The 14,759-nt window shown below is 42.0% G+C and overlaps 1 pseudogene; it reads right to left on the bottom strand.

The window, feature by feature from the left end:
- Positions 1-12,063: 12,063 nt before the first annotated feature.
- LOC127098701 (uncharacterized) lies at positions 12,064-12,163 on the bottom strand (annotated as a pseudogene).
- Between the last annotated feature and the right edge of the window lie 2,596 nt (positions 12,164-14,759).

The following is a 14,759-nucleotide window of genomic DNA, read 5'->3' as shown; positions in this document are numbered from 1 at the left end:
AAGAAACCTAGGACTTACAACTACCGGATAAAGGGTAGAGGCTAAAACTTCACTGGGGATAAAAAGAAGTATTGCCGGTTACTGGGCAATTCATTCATTTATTCCACAGGGAAGCAACAAGAAACAGCTGACAAATAGCCAATTCGGGGTCAATCCGAAAAGACAGACTGAATCAAAACTCGTCCTAATGAGGATATAACTCAATAGGAACATCCATCCCAATATATGTGTTAGGAGGAAACGGAAAAAACCGTCATCCACGAGGGTATATCTCAGTGGGGAACTGCAGAAGAAAAGACAGACACTTTCTGCTTATGGGGCTGACTCTATATTGAGAGATTAGACACCCGACATCTGCTTGGGAAGATCTAATGAAAAGATCTATATCACCAATAGCAGAGAACAACAAACAAAAGATACATGGCAAAGAATGCAACATGAATATCTGAATGTTTATGAATATGCATGAATATGCGTGATTTATGTTTGATGAATGCTGACAAAACAGACATATCTAACCCAAACAGGTCCAGGAATCCAAACGCCCGGTACTATACTTCCAGGGGAAAAACCAACTGGAAAGCCAATCTGCTGGAGATCCATATGCTAGCAAGCAAAGATCTGCGGGGAGGCAAAAGATCAGAGATATCAGGAAATCACAAAATCTCTGAGTGATGGATTCAACAAACAACCCAACCAGGGTACAGAAAGTCCACAACAGGCAAAAACTGCCACAAAGACAAGTCTGTTGGGGAAAAAGGAGAAATCCCAAGCTATCTGCAGGGGAGTCCTCAGTATCAACTGAGAAACAAAAGTTCACCGCACAAGTGAGAACTGCTATGAAAACAACTCTACATAACTCCGCTGGGGAACAACCCACTAAGGGAGAACATATCACACAAGTAGATTCTGCAACGAGCCACTCTACTTGGGGAGAACACACAGTAGCCACTCCGTCGGGGATACACCCACCGAAGGGAAAACATATCACACAAGTAGATTCTGCAACAAGCCACTCTACTGAGGATCTAAAGAAATCAGGAACGCAACCAAATCCCCGGATGACAGATCACCAACCGACCCTACTGGGGAAACAAAGATTTCACCAGGCAGAAACCGCCACAACAACCATTGCAGACTATGCTGAGGAAAATGGATGAAATACTGGGATATCAATCCATCAACCACTGATTCTTCCAAAGAAAACATCCATGCTGGGGAGAGACTGCTGTTGGAGAAGAAAAATTGGGTCTTCAATAACATCTGCTTGGGGAACAACCCCAACAAAAGCTCTGCTTGGGGAACAACCCCAACAGCAAACCTGGAGAAAGAGGATACAACCAAGCCAGGAATATGAACAATGTCTTACCTGTCGGGAATCATGCCACCCTCGGGAGAGCACTGAGAGATCCTTAAGTATCCTTTCGACATTGTGAATATTCACTTTGTTTAAAACAACTAATTTTAAAAATTTTATTTGTTTAAAACAATGACATTTTATCAATTAAACATGCAAAACATTTGTTGAATTGAAACAAATAAGAGTGCAAATAATTGGATAAAAAGCTCAAATTTATTTGATGGAATGGTAGCCTGCAAATGGTGAGACTCCATAGATCTGTACAAATTTGAAATCAGTGATATATATTGGAAGAGGGCTACATTGAACATAATGATCCTTTCTCTACCAATTTGAATTTCGATGTATTCGAAGCTTCAGTTGACGACGAATCGAGAATCTCTGACGAAAAGACAGCTGCGGAACAAAAAGTCTTATCAGGATGCAGTTACTTGCCAAATCCCTAATTTTTGCCTAGATTGCCCCAGGGTGAGGTACTCAATCTAGCGGGATACAAACATATTCTTTTTTATGTCTCTAACTTTTGCCTGGGTCGCCCTTTCGGGTTCTCCACCGAGACGCTCATTTTTGCCTAAGCCGCCCTTTCGGGTTTTCAACTTAGCGAGCTATTCTGTTTTTCTTTTGTGTACTTTTTTTTAGGAAAAGTATTTCTTGACTGCATCTGAATTCACAGGACGAGTGAAATCCTCCCCATCCATTGTTGTAAGCAACAAAGCACCGCCTGAAAAGGCTCTCTTAACAACATATGGACCCTCGTAGTTTGGAGTCCACTTGCCCCTGGAATCGGGCGCGAAAGACAAGACTTTCTTGAGCACGAGGTCTCCTTCTCAGAACACACGAGGTTTGACCTTCTTATCGAATGCTTTCTTCATCCTCTGCTGATATAACTGACCATGACACATGGCAGTTAATCGCTTCTCTTCAATCAAATTCAGCTGGTCATAACGACTCTGAATCCATTCAGCATCAGTCAACTTGGCTTCCATCAGGACTCGCATTGATGGGATCTCCACCTCTACTGGGAGCACAACCTCCATGCCGTAAACAAGAGAGAAAGGGGTTGCCCCTGTTGAAGTGCATACAGATGTACGATAACCATGCAAAGCAAATGGCAGCATCTCATGCCAATCTTTGTACGTAACTGTCATCTTCTGGATAATCTTCTTGATATTCTTATTAGCAGCTTTAACAGCCCCATTCATCTTAGGTCTGTAGGGAGAAGAGTTATGGTGTGCAATCTTGAACTCAGCGCACAACTCATCCATCATCTTATTATTCAGATTAGGTCCATTATCAGTAATGACCTTATCTGGCACACCATAACGGCAAATCAGTTGGTTCTTGATAAACTTCACGACCACCTGCCTGGTCACATTCGCATACGAACCGACTTCAACCCATTTGGTGAAGTAATCAATTGCTACGAGAATAAACCTGTGTCCATTGGATGCTTTCGACTCAATCATGCCGATCATGTCAATTCCCCACATAGAGAAAGGCCATGGTGATGAAATCACATTCAGAAGTGTCGGAGGAATATGAATCTTATCTGCATAAATCTGACACTTGTGGCATTTCTTCACATATTTGCAGCAGTCAGACTCCATTGTCAGCCAATAGTAGCCTGCTCTCAACATCTTTCTAGCCATGGCATGTCCATTGGAATGAGTACCAAATGAACCCTCATGGACCTCAGTCATCAACAGGTTTGCTTCGTGTCTATCCACGCATCTGAGCAAAACCATGTCAAAATTTCTCTTATAAAGCACTTCACCACTGAGGTAGAAACTGTCTGACAACCTTCTCAAAGTTTTCCTATCTTTTACAGATGCCCCAGGCGGGTAGACCTGGTTCTGGAGGAAATTCTTGATATCAAAATACCAAGGCTTGTCATCTTTCACTTCTTCAACTGCAAATATGTGAGCTGGTCTATCCAAGTGCATCACGGCAATACTGGGAACTTCATTCCAATAATTGACTACAATCATTGAAGCAAGCGTAGCAAGATCATCTACCATCCGAATATCCTCTCGAGGAATATGATGAAAGTCAACTTCTGTAAAGAACGTTGAAATCCTTCTTGCATAATCTCTGTATGGAATGAGACCCGGCTGATTCGTCTCCCATTCACCCTTGATCTGATTAACAACGAGGGTCGAATCACCATACACATCAAGATGCTTGATTCTCAAATCAATGCATTCTTCCAATCCCATAATACAGGCTTCGTACTCAGCCATATTATTCGTGCATTTGAAAGTTAGCCTTGTTGTAAAAGGAATATGCGTGCCATGAGGAGTAATGATTACTACCCCAACTCCATTTCCACACTGATTCACAGCGCCATCAAACACCATCGTCCATCTGGAACCTGGTTCTGGACCTTCATCAAGTGTAGGCTCATCACAATCTTTCATTTTAAAATACAATATCTCTTCATCAGGGAAGTCGTACTGAACTGACTGATGATCTTCAATCGGCTGGTGCGCTAAATGGTCAGCCAAGATACTACCTTTGATAGCTTTCTGAGCTCGATACTCGATATCATACTCGGACAACAACATCTCCCAACGGGCAATCCTCCCAGTTAAAGCAGGCTTCTCGAAGATATACTTGATTGGATCCATTCTGGATATCAACCAAGTTGTATGATTTATCATGTACTGGCGCAAACGCTTAGCAGCCCAAGCCAAAGCACAACACGTCTTCTCAAGCATTGAGTATCGAGACTCACAATCAGTAAACTTCTTACTGAGGTAGTATATAGAAGATTCTTTCTTCCCTGATTCATCTTGTTGACCTAGTACACAACCCATTGAGTCTTCAAGAACGGTTAAATACATGATCAGAGGTCTTCCTTACACGGGCGGAGACAAAATCGGAGGTTCAAGCGAAGTCTAAACTTCCTCAGACGCTGAAAAAGCTTCAACAAATGCTCAACATGTTCAACTTCCGTTCGGGACTTAGCAATCATATCATCAACATAGACCTCTATCTCCTTGTGTATCATATCATGAAACAAGGTAGTCATAGCACGTTGATACGTGGCTCCGGCATTCTTCAAACCGAAGGGAATCACTCGATAACAGAATGTTCCCCAAGGTGTGATGAATGTTGTCTTCTCCATATCCTCGGGTGCCATCTTGATTTGATTATATCCGGAAAATCCGTCCATAAACGAAAAGACTTTGAATTTAGCTGTATTGTCTACCAACATATCAATGTGTGGTAGAGGAAAATCATCTTTAGGACTAGCTTTATTCAAATCTCTGTAATCAACACACATACGGACTTTTCCGTCCTTCTTAGGCACAGGCACAATATTGGCCACCCATTGAGGATATGTAGAAGTCACCAGAAACCCCGCATCAATTTGCTTATGAACTTCCTCTTTAATCTTCACTGCCATATCTGGATGAGTTCTTCTGAGCTTCTGCTTCACAGGCATGCACTCAGGCTTCAAAGGAAGGAAATGTTGCACAATATCTGTATCTAGACCCGACATGTCTTCATACGACCAAGCGAAGATATCAGAATATTCTCGTAGCAAACTGATCAACTCCTTCTTGACAGACTCTTCAATAAGTGCCCTAATCTTCACCATACGAACACAATCCTCAGACCCCAAGTTGACTGTTTCCAAGTCTTCAAGATGCGGCTGAATGATCTTCTCTTCGTGCTCAAGGAGACGGGTAATCTCATCAGGAATCTCTTCAACATCATCTTCCTCTGCCTCGAATACAGGGAATTCAAAATTGGGAGATGGCGTTGGATCATTATGTTCAATGGGTTTTAGAATCAACTTGCATAATGATTTTGGTTAATAAAAAACTTTAGAATTTAAACAAGCAAACCATTATGCAGATGAAAAAGATTGCTTTTATTCTTGTATTTATGGTTTTGTGTGATCACTGATTTCATGCAAAAAGCAAAAAGTGAAAACAAATGGAAAAACAAATGTTTAACAATGCATTAATTAAATGAAAATATCATCGTATATATGCTGCCAACAATGTCATCACTTCTCCTTTGGCATGGGAGAAGGGTTTTGAACAAAGTGAATCATTACTCTGATCTATGAATGACTGTAGGAACATCTACAGCGACCCAATTGTGGCAGACACCACCAGGTATGATGAAGTTGCTCAAATCCTCTACATCCTCTTCCAAGATGGCAGCAGCTTCTTCGGATTGATTAGCATGGATGAAACCTGCACTCTTAAACAACCCATGCTCGTTGAATGCCCCAGACGAATAGCCAATGCAGCCCGGGATTTATTGTCTTCAAGCTCAATCATCTTCCCCAAACCAGCAACTGCACCACACTCAATGGCCAGTTTCGCATCACGGTAGGAAGCAAATGAAGGAGACTTCTTCTCAATTGGCTCAACAATAGATAAAGTTTGAAAATACGTTCAAACTTCATCCTCAGCATCAATATACAAGAAGGAAGACAGATGGCTAACCAGGAAAGCCTTTTCTCCCCCTACCACAACCAGTTTCTTATTCTTAACGAATTTCAGCTTCTGGTGTAGGGTGGATGTCACGGCGCCAGCCTCGTGAATCCATGGTCTACCAAGGAGACAGCTATATGATGGGTGGATATCCATAACCTGGAAGGTAACCTGGAAATCACTTGGTCCAATTTTGATAGGGAGATCAACTTCCCCAATCACGGTCTTACGCGACCCATCGAAAGCTTTCACAACAACACCACTCTGCCTCATGGGAGGCCCTTGATATGACAGCCTCGAGAGAGTGGTCTTTGGCAATACATTCAAAGATGATCCCGTGTCCACCAGTACATTGGACATGGCATCATTCTTGCAGTTCATAGAAATATGTAGAGCCATGTTGTGGTCTCTTCCCTCCTCAAGGAGATCAGCGTCACAGAAACTCAAAATGTTGCAAGCAGTGATGTTTGCAACTATACTGTCAAACTGTTCTATAGTGACATCGTGATCAACATAGGCCAGATCCAAAACTTTCTACAGAGACTCCCTATGGGGTTCTGAATTCAGCAACAAAGATGATACATAGATTTTGGACGGCGTTTGTAGAAGCTGGTCTACAACATTGTACTCACTCTTCTTGATGAGCCTCAGCATCTCATCACACTCTTCATTCACAGTGCCACTCAGGCTAACAGAAGAAGCAGGAGTCTTTTGTACAGAGGAGGGTTTGGCAACAGCAAGTGCCGGATTCTGAACATTCACAGCAGTCCCAACCGGACGCTCAGTAGTATCAGAAACAACAAGAGGCTTCGGGGGTGCAGAAAACACACGACCACTACGGGTCAACCCGCTCACGTCAGCAATGTTGGTAACAGAAGTTGAAGGCAACGACACCTCTTTCCCATCTTCCACAGTAACGGGATTGTACCTGAAAGGGATAGCTTTATCAGAAGCATAAGGCACAGGGCCTACAGGCTTGATTATTAGAGAAGGCGAGACCTTCGGCTTGCTACCATCGTAACGGATGACAACAGGCTCAAGCAGTTTGAACACAGGAGAGATAACATTCACTTCTGGTTCATCTTCATCAACATTACGGTTCTGAAGAATCTCTATGGTACCTTCATCTAACAGTTCTTGAAGCTCTCTTCGCACTTGGCGACAACCCAGACGATTAACAGAACAGATGCGGCACTTGTCATGGTCATGCTCCATATGACTGTATTGACACAGTAAACGATGCAACTCGACCAATGACCGCCGAATATGGCTGACATATTTGACTTTGTATTTCCCAGGGCACCCCTGGACCATGTTCACTGATTTCCCATGCTCGGGCAATGGGTTCTTTGTAACATTGGGGCCTGAGTCCTCGAAGCTCAGAATGCCGCATCTCATAAGGTCTTGAACCTTAGTCTTCAATGGAAAGCAGTTTTCAATGTTGTGCCCCGGAGCACCGGAGTGATAAACACAATGTTGGTCTGGCTTATACCACCACTGCGGGTTTGCAGGCACAGCTGGAGGATCCCTTGGAGTAACCAGTTTCCTTTCCAACAAGGAAGGATACAATTCAGCGTATGACATAGGAATGGGATCGAAGCTGATCTTCTTCCTATCATAGTTCAGATTGGCTTGGTTACTAGTACTACCACGAGGCTGGTAAGCCTGTTGCTGTGGACGGTGCTGCTGTTGATACTGAGGTTGTTGCTGATGCTGATGCTGGCTGGGCTGCTGATACTGAGCATTATCTCTGAAGACAGGTGCTATATGAGCCACCTGATGCTGATTGCTGGTACGACGTACTGGCTTCCTCTGAACAGAGGGTCTTCTTAGTTTAGCATGGGACTGCACAGCATGTGCCTCCCCATCTTTCTTCTTAAACGCCCCATACCGTTTAGAAGAGCTCTCATCTTTTGACAACCGTCCTTCACGGACTCCTTCCTCCAGACGCATCCCCATGTTCACCATCTCGGTGAAATCAGAGGGAGCACTCGCAACCATCCGCTCATAATAGAATGAGCTAAGAGTCTTCAAAAATATCTTAGTCATTTCTTTCTCTTCCAGCGGAGGAGTGATCTGAGCTGCTAACTCTCGCCACCTCTGGGCGTACTCCTTAAATGTCTCTTTATCCTTCTGAGACATAGCCCTGAGTTGATCACGGTCAGGCGCCATATCAACATTATACTTATATTGCTTGACGAAGCTTCGCCAAGATCATTGAAGGACCGAATGTTTGTGCTATCAAGGCTCATATACCAGCGAAGAGCCACACCGGACAAACTATCTTGGAAGTAATGAATCAGAAGTTGATCATTATCTGTTTGCGTAGACATTTTCCGGGCATACATGACCAGGTGAGCGAGAGGGCAGGTGCTCCCTTGTACTTTTCAAAGTCAGGCACTTTGAACTTGATTAGAATCTTCACACCGGGAACAAGGCAAAGTTCAGTAGCAGACTTGCCAAACAGATCTTTCCCTCGGAGGGTTTTCAATTCCTTACGCAGCTCAAGGAATTGATCGTTCATCGCATCCATCTTCTCATTAACATCCGGGCCCTCAGACGGCTCGGAATGATAGATGGTGTCGTCTACCCTAGGAATGGTATGCACGACAGGAGGAGCAGCAACAAGGACCGGGCTAGATGCCGGCATGGAAGCAAAAGTTGGAGCTGGAATATCTGGCATGAAACCCGGAGGCATACCCCAAGGAAACCCGACTGGCATGGCATTAGGCATGAAATGAGAACTGGCAGCTGGCACAGTCGAAGCAACGACTTCAGATATAACCGTCCTCTTTGGAGGAGTTGTAGGAGTTGGAGAAGGTTGATTCTGAGCAGACAGAAACTGCTCCATCAAAGCACTCAGACGAGCGACCTCTTCCTTCAATTCTCTGTTCTCTTGTTCCACTTGATCCATCACTCTAGCAGAATTGGCTCTGGTATAGTACCGGTGAGTCAGCTTGTCTTCAAAATAAATGAAGAGCACAGAGTTAGGCCACATACAAGAAGACCAGAACAAGACACCTGCTTATGCAAAATGATGCATGTAATGCTCGTGCATATGCTTTGTTGTTTATTTTCAAGGAACCTCTTAGGGCATTTATTTGCAATTTTGAATATTTAAGCATTTAATAGCATATGGAAAAATATCTCATCAAATATATTTGGAACAAAGAAGTACAACATTTTTGATTATTACAAGGGAAAAGGAAAATAAACATCCTATGGATCCCTAGAAGCTCGGGATGCTGGAAGACGAGATGCACACAACTTCTTGATCTCTCTCTCATAGGCTGCTTCCATATCCGCTTTTTCCCTTTGCAAGTCGATCGTACTTCCTCTTCCAGAATTTGGAAGACTGAGGAAGCAGAGAAGTCCAAGTATCATTCGGATCATCGATCACCTGATGCTCGAGAAACTCAATCAGAGCGTCCTTCTCCTTAATCTGATGCAGCAACTCCTCTCTTTCACGGATCCAAGCACGTGAAAGGTCTTCTTCTCTCAACTCCTCTACATCTTTGGTGGGGAGGGTTGGAGGCCCAGCCACATCCAACGGTGTAGGTCTCGGATGATCATACGACATAAGGTACACAACAGCTCTCTATCTGACCCAAGAGGTATACGGCTCCAAAGCAATGCAATTCTTCGGACCCAATTCATTTCTACCCTTCTTATGAATATGGCGCCAAGCGCGAACCATCCTGGCTTTCAGGCCTTGGGGATCTTTACCCTCCTGAAAGAACACACCTTCTAACAGAATGTTATGAGGTTTATCCTTTAGGGGGAACCCAAGCTGACGACGTGCTAAGATAGGATTGTAGCTGATCCCACTGATAACATGAAATTATATCACATTTTAAGACTTAATTTAATTAGATTATATTATCATTTACTTTAATTTATCCCATTTTATCAGATATTATGCAGTATTTCTTTTCTATTTACATCAGGTACCCATTTTGAAGCAAAAGTGAAAAAGGGAAGAAAAGGAGGTGTAAAAAGCAATAAAAAGAAAACAAATAACCAAGACCAAGCCCAGCCCAAAAGGAAGCGCAAGTTGCCCCTGTGACGGGCGTCACAAGGGTTGTGACGAGCGTCACGCGAAGTAGCCTTGTGACGGACGTCACACATGGTGTGACGAGCGTCACACCAGTCCACTAGCTTTTTGGCGCAAGTTACGCTCTCAGAAGAATGGAAGTAACGTTGAGGATTTCGTGTCCTATTCTCAAGCCGTGTATTTAGCCATGCTGAAGACTCGTAGGAAACGCAAGGCAGTTACCAAGGCTATTATAAATAGCCATCTCCTCTCTTTGCCGTCGACACAAGTTTTTGCACGCTCAGTTTTGCGAAAGCTCTGCCAAATTTTCCTTTCACGCCTTTGCTTAATTTTCTTCCTTTCCAGCATTGTTCATTTTATTTATTTCTTTTGCAAGCTTTACTTTCCCTTTTCCCTTGCAATTTATCTTTCCCGTTTTTAGCTTTTAGATATTTTTCGCATAATAGTTTCTACACCGGAAACTACTGTGCAGCTTTATACCGGATTTAACCTTACGTTATATTCGAGTTTTATTTCCTTGATTTATTTTACGGTTTAATTGAAGAATCCAAGAACAAATCCTACCGGCTTGTGGTGGAGTGTTCAAGACCATTGTATTACGCATTCAGGTTCTTTAATTGCTATTTAATTTTGTATGTTTTATTCTATTGTTTATTCATATTGCCTGCCTGGAATGAGTCTGTTTATGCATGATATAAATTCTTGTTTATTTAACATGTCTGGCTAATTTGCCTAGGTATCGGTATGTAAAGTAAGCAGAATAAGGGATCGAGACTGAGTCGGTTTATCTAAACTTAAAATCAAAATCAATCTTTTTATGGTCTCAACTTACAGGTTTAATAACAAGATTTTTTACAAAAGTAAAAGACATAGAGAAGTTAAAATCAATAGAGCGAGAGTTTGAGATTTTAACTGGACAGTGTAAGTTAGGCATTAATTCTAGATCAGGGCGAGAGCAAGTTTTAGAGTTAATTAAATTCTGACCTTTTCCAAAAAGTATTTTTAAAGATTGAATGTGAGGACGAGAGTTAAGCATTTGGATTTAATTATATAACCTAAGTCAACAGAGCGAGAGTTTGAGATAAGGGTGTTTAAAACGGTCAGTATTTTCTTGAAAAGAGTTTCTGCAACTTTATTGTTTTCAAAATATGGTTTTTGACTTAATTATAAGTGACAGCAACATTAATATAAAATCATGGTTTATTCAACAGAGCGAGAGTTTGAGATAGAACCTTTAACCAATAAAGTTAACCGAAACGATTCATTTTAAAACCAAGAAACCGACAAAGACTTGATTCCCTAGTTTTGACGAATTACATACCGATATCCGTTTTATTAATATTTAATCTAGACATTAGTTTAGCTCTTAGTTTTCCCCCAAACAATCAAACATCTTCACCTTAGATTTACGTAGTAACTTTAGATAACGGTATATCGATTCATAAGTCCCTGTGGGATCGATATCTTTTAAAACTACGCGATAGAACTGTGCACTTGCAGTTTGTATCCCATTCTCGACTCACCCAGTCGAGCGATCAAGTTTTTGGCGCCGTTGCCGGGAACTTTTATTCAAACGATATCGTAACTCTTCCGTTACGCTGTAGAGACTAAGGTTTCTTTTTCTTCTATTTTCTTTCTTTCGTTGATTTGTATGCCACGCACTCGCTCTCAAGGCGAACCGCTCTATTTACGAATCAACGACATCGAACTATATCTCCGAGTCTTACGACGAATTCGGGAATATCGTGCTGAAAACAATCTCCCTCCTATAGACCTTCCTGATCTCAAAGATTTTCCTTCTTTAACCGAGATGGCAGAACCAGCTCGTGCTCTTAGAGATTACGCCGCTCCATCGCAAGATGAACCGCATTCAAGTATTGCTCCACCCGCAATCGAAGCAAACAACTTTGAACTTAAACCTTCGTTGTTGCAGGCTGTGCAACAGAACCAATTCTCTGGAAATCTTACCGAAGATCCAAACCTTCATTTATCCGTATTTGTCCAATACGCTGATACTGTTAAAGCTAATGGTGTCACTTCAGAGGCAATTCGACTTCGTCTTTTTCCTTTCTCATTAAGAGATAGCGCTAGAAGATGGCTTCAATCTCTTCCTTCCAACTCAGTCACCACATGGAACGAGTTGAAGAAAGTTTTTCTTGCCCGATATTTTCCGCCAAGCAAAACAGCTATGTTAAGAGCCCAGATAAACGGATTTAAACAGAAAGATAACGAGTCTCTTTTCGAAGCATGGGAAAGATACAAAGACATGATGAGACTTTGCCCACACCATGGTTTGGAAGACTGGTTAGTAATTCACACATTTTATAATGGTCTCTTATACAATACAAGGTTAACAATAGACGCCGCTGCAGGTGGTGCACTAATGAACAAACCTTATGCTGATGCTTACCAGCTTATCGAGAGCATGGCTCAAAACCACTATCAGTGGGGAACCGAACGAACAACAGTGGAAAAACCTCAACCGAAAACTGGCATGTACGAGATAAGTAACCTTGATCACGTCAATGCAAAAGTGGATGCTTTGGTCCAGAAGATTGAAAGTTTAAACGTATCGCCTCCAGCAGCCGTGGTTGCTATAACTCAGAATTGCGAGGTCTATGGAATCCAAGGCCACACTCCTGCGGAATGTCAACTCTTGACTAGAATCCAAACAAAGCAAGTAAACTATGCTCAAGGAAGCCCCTATTCGAATACCTATAACCCAAATTGGAAGAACCATCCAAACTTCTCATATAAGAGTAATAATGCTTTATACGCACCTGGACAGTCTCCAAATCAAGCCCCATCTATACCTCCAGGATATCAGACACCGAATCCTAACAATAATACCCCTAGAAAATCCAACTTGGAAATCATGATGGAAAACTTTATAGCTTCCCAACAACAAACCAATAAAGATTTCTTAAACCAGAACATACACACTGGCGAACAACTTAAACAACTAGCAAGCAAAGTAGATGCCCTGGCTACCCATAACAAAATGCTGGAAACGCAAATATCTCAAGTAGCTCAACAACAAGCACCTACTGCTGCACCAACTGGTACATTCCCTGGACAGCCCCAACCCAATCCGAGAAGCCAAGCTCATGCAATTATATTGAGAAGTGGAACGGAAGTGGAAGGACCGTCTGACCCAAGGATAGAAAACCAAAACCCTGAGAAATCCATTGAGGAAAGTGAACCTAAGGAAAAGGAAGAGAGTAATAAGGAAACCCTAAAAAAGAAGGAACCTTATGTACCTCCACCACCTTACAAACCACCTATACCTTACCCTCAAAGGCTTGTTAAAACCAAAGATGTAGGCCAATTTAGAAAATTTGTTGATCTCCTTAAACAATTAAATGTTACAATTCCGTTTACCGAAGCTATTACGCAGATGCCCTCATATGCTAAATTCTTAAAAGAAATTCTTTCTAATAAGAGGAAACTTGAGGATAGCGAAACCGTTACACTCCCTGCCGAATGTAGCGCTATAATCCAAAACATGCCCCCTAAACTCAAGGATCCGGGTAGCTTCTCTATACCCTGTCACATAGGAAAATTTGTCATCGACAAAGCCTTATGCGATTTAGGAGCCGGAATTAGCGTTATGCCCTTATCCATATGTAAGAAACTAGAGATGGGAGAATTAAGACCGACCAAAATGTCTGTGCAATTAGCAGATCGTTCCATCAAATATCCTGTAGGAATCCTTGAAAACGTTCCCGTACGCATAGGTCAGTTTTACATTCCCACTGACTTCACAATTATGGACATTAGAGAAGATGATACGACACCTATTATACTAGGAAGACCATTCTTAGCAACTGCCGGTGCAATCATAGACGTAAAACGAGGACGACTCACCTTCGAAGTAGGTGAAGAAAAATTGAATTCATTCTTTCCCAATTCTTGAAAGCACCTGCAATAGAAGATACATGTTACTTCATGGATATCATCGATGAATGCATAAAAGAAGCAGAGTCAGGAGAAGTCAAACCATCAGATTATCTTTTAGAGGACAAATCTAAACAATGCCTAGCAATAACACCAGATCCTACGCAGTGTCTTAACAAACCAACCCCTGATTTGAAAACACTTCCCAAAAATCTGAGATATGAATTCCTAGACTTAGAACTTGAACGACCTGTGATAGTTAATGCAGATCTAGGAAGACTCGAAACAGAAAAACTCCTACATATCTTAAGAAAATATCCAACTGCACTAGGATACCACATCACCGATCTTAAAGGAATAAGCCCTTCTATTTGTATGCACCGCATCATGTTAGAAGAAGACTGTAAAACCTCTAGGGAACACCAGAGAAGACTAAATCCGATCCTAAGTGAGGTAGTAAAGAAAGAAATAACCAAGTTATTAGAAGCAGGTATTATATATCCTATATCTGACAGCAAATGGGTTAGTCCTGTACACGTTGTACCCAAAAAAGGAGGCATAACCGTTATTGAAAACGAAAAAGGAGAAACTATAACTAAACGAATCGAATCGGGATGGAGAATGTGCATTGATTATAGGAAACTAAACAAAGCAACCCGAAAAGATCATTTCCCTTTACCATTCATTGACCAAATGTTAGAACGATTAGCTAAACATTCACATTTCTGTTATTTAGACGGTTATTCAGGCTTCTTTCAAATACCAATTCACCCTGATGACCAAGAAAAGACAACATTCACATGCCCTTTTGGTACCTTCGCGTATAGACGAATGCCGTTTGGTCTGTGTAATGCCCCTGCAACTTTTCAAAGATGCATGATGGCAATATTCGCCGACTTTCTCGAAAACATCATGGAAGTATTTATGGATGACTTTTCTGTATACGGACAAAGTTTCGAAGAATGCCTTGAAAACCTGGAAAGAGTTCTGGAGC

This window comes from Lathyrus oleraceus, chromosome 6, assembly GCF_024323335.1.
Source record: "Lathyrus oleraceus cultivar Zhongwan6 chromosome 6, CAAS_Psat_ZW6_1.0, whole genome shotgun sequence".
Lineage (NCBI taxonomy): Eukaryota > Viridiplantae > Streptophyta > Magnoliopsida > Fabales > Fabaceae > Lathyrus > Lathyrus oleraceus.
Note: the sequence above shows the minus strand (reverse complement) of the source record. Positions and strands in the feature narration are given on the sequence as shown.